This window comes from Capsicum annuum, chromosome 7 (assembly GCF_002878395.1).
Source record: "Capsicum annuum cultivar UCD-10X-F1 chromosome 7, UCD10Xv1.1, whole genome shotgun sequence".
Classification (NCBI taxonomy): domain Eukaryota; kingdom Viridiplantae; phylum Streptophyta; class Magnoliopsida; order Solanales; family Solanaceae; genus Capsicum; species Capsicum annuum.
In genome coordinates, this window is record NC_061117.1 from 72,979,706 (window position 1) to 72,989,690 (window position 9,985).

Here is a 9,985-nt window from a genome sequence, read left to right on the forward strand (position 1 = left end):
AACAATGAACATGGATTTTTGAAGCCTTTTTGGCTATGCTTTAATTTAATGAACAAAAGGGGTTGTGGCATTCCCCCAGGTTGATATTATTATTATGGCATAGAGACAAGCTTGAATGTGCAAGGGTATGATGATACTCATGGTGTCCCTTAATGGTTGATTCATTATTTAATAAATAGGTTATGTGAAACTTATTTTAAATTGGGCTTAATCGGTGTTAAGTGGAAAAGCTTTTAATGTGTGGGTCTTGGATGACTAGTACAGGAAACTCATATTTTCCAACATGAGGTTTGATTTTGATGACTTGTGTGCGTAGTTCACACTATTGATATATTTGTATCTTGAATTCACATGGGGTCAGGGCATTCCCTAGTCTTCTTTAATACCTCTGATTCGTGTGGCTAACATGTATTAGGACCCTTTTAGTAAGGGTATTTGGACCCATATAGCCCATGGGTGCCTGTTTATGATGGTTAAGCTACATCATCCAGGATAAAGTTTTAATTCATGCAAAATCTTGTCCCCTTTCTTGGCATAACACACTTATAAATAAATATGGTTTTGTGTATTTACTTTTAATGAATTTAAAACATTGACTGTGGCATTAATTTATCCACTACTATTTAGTTACATGCTAGTTCTCAACCCATTAATAATCTCTAAATATTGTATCCCCATGTGATGCATGCCCCGGAGATGTTTTTACTTTTACTGCACAGTGTTAGGTGAATTAGCTCTGTTTGTCTGTTATTGGAGGTGAATTCATGAGCTTTTATTCTCTGGAATACTTGGCCATTTCATTAGTTTCCTTTCATAGACTTGAACTAAAGAGTTCATATTGACATTATCATTATGATTTTCATTTCCAGGTGGGGGGCATGTCTTGAGACATTATTGATTTCGGTTTTGTTATAAGGCTTTATGGATTACTGTGGACATGGGTGATATTGGTTGGTCATTTTTTTTTGGTTACTGATTATTGGTTATATACATGTCTTAAATTCTTTTATCTTATCTTATGTTATCTTATCATATGCTCAGAATTCATCCATTGTTGGTGGTATAGTGTTCTTTTTGGCGAGGTGCAGGATGTGGTCTCTGGTCCTTGTTGGAATTAAGATACCCATCAAGGCAAGGCCCAGGTTCAGGTTGTTACATTATACTTTTGGTATTTTGTTCACTATAAATAGTAGACTGTAATTACCTATTTCTCCGATCAGTTCCTTGATAGTATCATATTCGTGAGCCCTATGCATAATGATATTCCATTATTATGGACATGTAATCTGTAATTTCATATTCCATTCAATATAGAAAATGTCATAAATAGTTGCATTTTTTCATAAAAGATGGCAATTTATGAAAACCTAATGACATAGTTCTCATGCCTTGATAATTGAATGTTTAGTTTGTCATTTTCATATATTTTAGTATGATTTCAAATAAAGTGTATATCACTAACTTTCAGGCATAAGTTTTATTTAACTATTTGGCATTATCAGATCTTACATGATATCATATTCAATTTATTTTGTATAGTCTTGATCATATATATGTTTATTTACTTGGTCATTACATATGTTTACATTCCTCTGTTTAATGCTAAGTTTAGCATCTTCATACATCAAGATTGAAGAATCAAGTACAGCTTTACTTATTTCTTCCAAATCTCAGTGCCCATAAGTTTCTTTTATGCGTTTACTATAGCCATATCATGTCTCCTATAAACATATAATTCACTACAAGAAAAATAGCCTATAAGGAAGGAAAATGTGGTCCCAGAAAGTCCAAATCATGACCCAATTGGTCTTTCGGACCAGAAAAATCCGGTCGTGTCCTATCCTAACAGGAACTGCAGCTAAAGATCATTAGCGATGAGTCCAATAAACCTGTCCTTAAAACTATTTTGTGACCGCAAAAAATCTGATCATAATTGCCTTTTAGCAACGGTATATCTTGTCCGAATCGACTAACTACATGGTCTTAATTATTATTTAGTGACGAGCAATCTCGTCCCAAATAGACTAACTACCTTGTCATAATTATCTTTTAGAGATGGTAGTTCTTGTCTCTAATAAACTAACTACTTCATCATAATTATCTTTTTGCGACGGTATATCTCATTCCAAATAGACTAACTGCATGGTCATAATTATCTTTTAGGGACGGTATATGTTGTCTGAAATAGACTAATTACCTTATCGTAATTATCCTTTTAAGATAGTATTTCTCATCCTAAATTGACTAACTACATGGTCATAGTTATCCGTTAACGACGAGAAAAATTCTTTTCCAAGATCAACCTTGAAGGAAGATCCATATTCAAGTTGTAGATCAACTATTAAAGACGAGCAACATCTTATCCTAGATAAAAATTTAAAGACGAACAATGTTTCTGGTCTCTAATTGACCACAAATGACCCTAATATCACAAAATTATAAATTTCATCAAATGAATACCAAATTGCTATCGAAAATCTTAATACAAAAACATGATATATACAATTAGAGACCAGAAAACTTAGTTAACATCCCATATTAGTCTCAATATTTGTTTCAAAAAAAACATAGTTACCATCTCGATCGAGCTAGAGTATAATACCAAATTTTTCATAACATTTGAATACATAGCAAAAAATAATCAAGTTACTTTTGTTTCTACTTTTTAATTTATTCATCGACTTTCAGTTCAAATTGCCAACTTCTATCATATGGCCAAAAAATAATTAAGTCCTTGACTTTCAGTTCTTATCGTTTCACCTAAATCAACTAACTCTTGCAACGGTAAAGCAAAAATTTAGTACATCTCTCACCTTATATGCTCAAAATAAATCAAGTAAGTGAATAGATCAAAGTATCCATTTCAATTTTTAAACACTGTAGTGCAGAGAAAGCTCCCAGAGAAGAAGAAATAACCATTTGTTTAATGTATATTACATCAAAGAACTTTAATTTGATAGTTTCATTATACTGAAACTATTTCAAGGACGTGATAACATCCATGAACACTAAAACTCTGATAGTTTCATTTATAAATTCTGGGGGATAAAATCACAAACAAATACACAGCCAAAGACGAAAAGGGAAACTTTCCCAAGAGCATCCCAACTGCAAAGTTGAATGTGAGACTACAGACAGAGATCCTATAATACTCTGGAGTTCTAAAGATCATCAAATAGATTTGAATTCATCAATTGTAATACTCATAACTCTTATCTAAAGATAAACCTTGTGGAATGTGGTTTAGCATTAAAAAGCGAGATAAATTTTGGTATTATAATGATAACACGTTCTTGAGACACTAAGAAGATTTTCTTTTGAAATTTCTCTTTTCAATAAGAGATAGATTAATCAAAGTAGCAATACAAGTTCATAGCTCGAAAACTTGATTAATTATTTCTCTTTTACCCATCATCTATTAAGAAGTAACAAGGATAGTTTTAAAATCTTTGTTTATATATCTTTTCAAAGTTTTGATTTTATTTCAACGAAGGTTTTCCATGCACAAATGTGAGTTAGTAGTGTAATCGTTATTATTCTTTTTTTTTTTGCAATAGATGATTGGAAAGAACCTGCAAGAATTGGATGAAGAAGGGGGTTCTAGTGAAGACTCAATATCTATGGTTACCAAGAAAGAATTTAACAGTTTGTAATGGGCTCCCATGACCCTACTGAAACATTATCTACAAAAGATGTCTGAATAGGGGAAAATCTTTATGATTGATAGAGGACGAGTTTGTAATCTGGTGATACGGAAACCTTGAATCCCCAAAGACAAAAGAAAGATAAAGAGAAAGTGGAATTCAGGGACTAAACAAAAGAAACTACTGCAAAATGAAAAGAAGGAGGCCAACTTCAATAGATGAATGTATTTGTTGGTACTTCTATTAGAAGAATTTACATAGTTGGATGACAAAACCAAAGGAAGAATTTCCAACCTGACATTCATCAGAATAAAAAAGATGCAGATATAAATATACTTTATTCAAAAATTTGTAACTAGTATTCTCGTTTTATTTTAGGCTGAAGGTATGTGTGTATACATTCTATAAGGTGGCTTAATGTCTAGATTACTATTTTAATGACCCAAGTCAAGGCCATGGGTAATAGGCACTTAGGACCAATAAGGCTCGAGAAAACGTCATAGCATTTCATCTTGAGCTTTTCAATACGCGTTTGCAGAAGAAATACCCATAAAAGAAATCCATTTAAAAGAATGTAAAAACTTATCAACATTTACACAACCTCTACGTAAGTCATTGATGAATCTGAATGAAAATACTAAGCAAAAAATATATAAATCCAAAAGTCCACAAGCTTCTCAAAATGTAGATGTGTGCGCTTAGAAACAAGAAGAAGAAGCTGAAAAAGTGGTAAATCTGAATGGAAATGAGATTGAACACAACAAGTTGGATTTGAGAACCATGGGTATTCTTTCTCCCTAACCTTGTGATTCTGATGGTTGTGTGACTGGTTTTGTGCATGAATCTGGTGATGGTGTGGATAATCACTAGAGGCTACTCACATAATTTATATACACACAACACACTCTCACACAATACACAAACCACCCTCACTGATCTGCACAGACACCCCCTCCATCAAGATATTTATATTCATAATACATGCAACAAAAACAAACATACTCCCAAGATTTTCTTTCAACATAATACACCCATATATACAACACACAGAGAATAATACATGGGAGGGGATTTTTGGATTCATTACTTCAGTTCCACTAGCACACACACACACTGGAATGGAGTAGACTACAATAAAATATACAACACACATATGGGTTGAGAAACAGGTGAGATCAGAAGGTAGAAAACATAGAAAATTAATGCAAAAAGAAGAAAAAGAAAAGAGATCACAGTTAGGGGAGCTCAGATTTCCAGCAACATCTCACCGAAAAATCCATCTCTACCAGTAAGCTAACTTCAAAAAGTCACCAGCTATGAGGAATACAAAGATACTGTGCTTAGGACCATGTTTTAGGTGTCGACATCTTGAATTTTTACTGTATAATACAATAGTATAGTTTAGATCTGCAAGACAGAATATGCAAATAACAATGTAATCTGTTTATTTAATTTCTTGCATAGAAATAGGTGTACCATCCACATTTCAAACCAAGGAGTCGGAACAACTAGACAAAATAAGGATAAACAACCATGAGAATGAGAACAAACAACTATAGCATATTTATGAGTGTAGAGGCTAGATAGGTAGCTTTTCGAATGTAATAAACTATGCACCATTAACATTTATGCAGGTTTTCCTTTATTGACTATTCCCAAATTCTATAGACATTACTAATACTAAAGGGTATGACCAACTGAATAATTAAATAACAAAGAACATGTTATGCAAATCTATTTCCACTAGACTGTACAGAAAAAATGGATAGAATCATCTAAATATTTTAGGAAAAAATAGAACCTCAGAAATAAATCACAACAATTACATGCTACAGGCACAAACCATTTGCTACAGTTTATTCATCCTACATATCTCAAACCAATATAACAAATATACAGGGAAGAGTAAGAAGATATATGGTTACCACTTGTATCCCTAGTTTGTGGTTGTTGAGCATTGAAGAATTCTTCCATTTTCCTTATTTCTTTCGTCTCATCTTCTAAGGTAGACAAACAATCATTCAAGAATTTATTTTCCTCATTTAAGTATTTGTTTTCCTCTTGAGTAGAACATAGCATGGAAAATAATTTAGCCTAGCAGAAAGTGACACCTTTTATGTCTTACGCCTCTAATCCACCCCCAAAGGCAACAACAAGTTTATGATTTTGAGGTCCAAAATAATTTTCAACAATCTCTATGCTAGATAAAGATAGCTCTACATTCATTATTTCTTCTATTTGAGCCTGCAAAATATAGAAAAAAATATGTTCTATCATTATTCCATATAATTTCAAGTAATAAATATGCATATTAAATTTACCAAACACACTTGTTTTTGAATTGCTTCAAGTTCAACGAGCTTGCTATCTTTCTTTCGACTTTCATAGAAAATAGTCCCCATATCTAGTGGATTGCCATCTTTCCCCCATTTCATATCAAATACAATCATGTCAAATAACACCTCATAAATATATTTTTATAAAAAATTTTTTATGATAATACCTTTACAAAAATAAAATATCGAATAGGCTTGCTACCCATGTGATGAAACATCGTCAACGTAGCTCGGTTTGCTGCATTCCTTTAGATTCTATCCTATATTTATAAAATAATAAGATAACTTTTTAATAATATAAATAAAAATTATAAAATAAAAGGGAGTTGGATAAATCCCCATAAGGAAATCCATCTTGAAACTAGGGAGTTGCCTAAATATCTTTGCTATCTTGCTATATTTCAGATAAGAAAGTCTACTAAATTTAACCTAGCTTCTTAGTAAAAGTTAAATCTAATTTTCAGAAATATGTTCAAAGAACATACTTGATCAACCCTATATACCTTGCTATACTTTAAAATCATTTCTAGGCGTGAAACCTCATCATGCAACAACTTGTCATGATTTTGGTCTCGGTTGAAATCTTTTAGTATGTTTTCCTATTCCAATTTCAAAAAACCATTATTTGGAGAGAAGAAAAAGGAAAGCAATAGATAAAACTATTTGCATACCTGAAAAGCTTCACAAGAAAAATGTTCTTTTTCCAACCACTCTCATTCTTTCTTGTCTATCCCATTTGGCTTATTCTTCAGAGCTTGTTGGAGTGACTTATTCTTCACATAATTACCATATAAGTATCCGCTCCATTTGTTCCATAACTTAATCATCCATATCAAAATATGTTCACGATGATCACTCAGTTTAACGCCCTCAAATTTATCCTACAATAATCAAAATATGGGATAAGTTAATGCATTGGTTAGGTTAACATTTTATAAGAATAAGTAGAGATTATATAGTAAAAAAAGAATCTGAATCAGATGTAGATATGATGAGCTTAACTTTTTATAAGAATAAGTAGAGCTTATATAGTAAAAAAAGAATCTGAATCAGATGTAGATATATTAATTACCTCAACAGTTGCCTATATGTGATTCAACTTTTCTTGGATAATATCACTCCATGATGATACTCCCAGCGGACATATATTATAATCACGAATAATTTTTCCCAATTGCCTCAAAAATAGTTTACCATTTTTTCAAATCATTTGATTATTATAAATGGTTAATTTCAGGTTTTCTACGATTTCAAGTGAAGCAACTTCTTTGGACTTATTGCTACCTCAAACTCCATTTACCTTTCAACGATTAGATAAACGTATAGTTCTATAATTTGGTAAAAATTACAATAATCAAGTTCAGTTCATCTAATTAATAACATATGAATTCAAAATATACCTTTTTCAACATTATCAGAGTGTTGCATTACTTTATCAACAGATGAAGGCAATGAAATATTGGCTTGAATATTATCTTTCTCAAGAACAGAGGGATCTTTATCCATTTTTACATAACTAGAATGCATGGTAGAACTTGAAATTTTTATTTTAGATGGAGTTCACATAGGTTGATTAGCATTCACGGTGCTCTTGCTGAAAGACTCCATTTTTTATTAAAACCCATAAAAAGGAGCTCAAAAATCTATGTCTTTGCTCTAGTCCCTTTCCTATATCACCAGGAACCAAAAATCATATTATAAAAGTCCATCAAATACATATAGTACAACAACAACAACATACACAGTGTATTCCCACAAAGTGGGGTATGGGGAGTGTCAAATGTACGTTATATAAGTCATAAGACCCCAATTAGCATAGATAAATAGATGTCTCTCATAGATAATCATATTCTTTTATATTCCTTAGATGAATGGACTGAATGCAGTCATAAACTCTAGTAATTTTTAGGTAATAAACTGAAGTAACTAATTTGAAGAAGAATAAAGTAGAAGAGTGCACATAATATGTTTTCAGAACACCACAAGTCCAACTTGTCATCAAGATAAGGGAGGGTAAGTGAGAAATTTTCAAGCTGTGCATCATCATGAAGAGCATCCATATCACCTTTGGACCTATCTTATAGTAGTCTAAAAAAATATATCTAGTTTTATTTCAAAATGTAATAAAGAAGGGAAAATGAAAAGAATGCGAGGAAAAGGAGGAAGATAAATCATTACCGTTATCCTGAGATCCTAAAGGGAACTTCCTTTCCAGTAGAAAAAGTTCCAAATAAAAAGTGGATAATCCTAGGAATTAGAAAATGTGAAGCAGGACAAGGAAGAATATACACAAAAGTAGACAGTTGGAAAACCGTTATTAAATTCCATCTACTCAAGGGTTGGGTAAGAGTGAACCACTATGGAATCATCAATTAGTTTAACATAAATACTCTTTCAAGTTGAACTATGATGTATTCTTGTCGTTATTAATAATCTTTATACATTAAAATTTGATTCCTAATCTTTAGTTATGGTTACAAATTATTGTCTACGCCATATTTATGCCAAGAGAACATCCTCTATTTCTTTCTTGGTTAAGTTATTTTTCTAGGTATCCTTATAAACTCCACATCCTTTATCTTTTTTGATTGGTAAAACAATTTATAACAACTATATCCTCCTTAGCTAAACTTGTCTAACTGAGTCATTAGGTTCTAACTAAACTAAACTTATTTTTAGTAGGAAATTTAATAGTAGGTTGTGTGTTCTTATTCATCGATATAGCAGGTTAATTCTATTTGTAGAAGTGAAAAAATGTCTTTTATACAAACAGTAGCAAAAGACATTTAGGATTTAGAATTATTTTCTTTTTCCTCATATTCATTTAGTAGGAAACATGATTGCTGCTATTTAGGTTAGTCAATCAAAGTACAATTACATGCTAAGTCTCCATTTCCAAGGATAAAAAACAATAAACAAAAATGAGGGATTGAAGAAAATAGATCCCGAGCAATGGGAATTTACAAATAAGGATCTTCTCAAATGTCTGCCATATCTTTTAAAGAATATCTATAGACAGAAACCTATTCACAGTCATTCTGCATAGAATACTCATAGTGTTTCATCTACATTGACTAAATAGGAAAGACATGGGTATAAGGAAGATATTTAAAAGTTGAAGCATGAGAACAACATACTTTATTCAGACCAACACAGACATAAACAGGATCATCAAGGACTTGAAATGCAAATACAGGTTCTTATCAAACATATCGAACACGTGAATGAGTGACAAAGAACGTGTTGTTTACTTTAGATGAAACCATAAATAAACTAGGATTATCTTTGAGTCTCATGCTGTAGCTGGACAAGAATGAAAGGAAAAAAAGGTTGCTAGGAAATAGCTTTATGCATACTGAAACAGGCCTTCAAGATAATCAATTGAGTTCTTCTAAAAATTTGACTGGGGAGAATATGGAACCGACTTCTGTTTTAACTCTCAACAAGGAAGCTAGTAATGTGCCAATAGAGGTAAATGATGTATTTTGGCAATAATTCCTAACATAGAACCCTGGTTCTACTATTAATGTAAAGGAAGAAAAGGAAGATACAAAGAGCAAAATAAGTTAATCCAAGATAGTTGAGAATGGGAAATTTTTGTGGAATACGAAGACTGTAAATAGCCTTACAAAATAGTTATAACATCTTACACGAGCAGACAGATCATAATATGGCAGGTTATGTACTATTTTTTATAAATAAATGAATCACAGCACAAGGCTCAAGTCCTCAAATAGTAAAACCTTTTTCAGGAAACAAACTCTAGCGGACCCCTTTCCTTCCATATAAAAACTACAACAATCAAATTTAGTTCAACAAATTAATAACAAATGAATTCAAAATATACCTTTTTCAACATTTTCAGAGTGTTTCATGACTTGATAAAAATATATAGGCTATGAAATATTGGCTTGCATATCCTCTTTCTAAGGAATAAAGGAATCTTTATCAATTCTTTGCATTGCTTGACTAGAAGGCATGGTAGAACTTGAACATGTGATTTTT

At 31.8% G+C, this 9,985-nt stretch overlaps 1 pseudogene; it reads left to right on the forward strand.

Annotated features, from left to right (window-relative positions):
- Nucleotides 1-9,475, forward strand: part of LOC107876541 — a 108,560-nt pseudogene extending 99,085 nt beyond the window's left edge.
- The last annotated feature ends 510 nt before the right edge of the window (nt 9,476-9,985 follow it).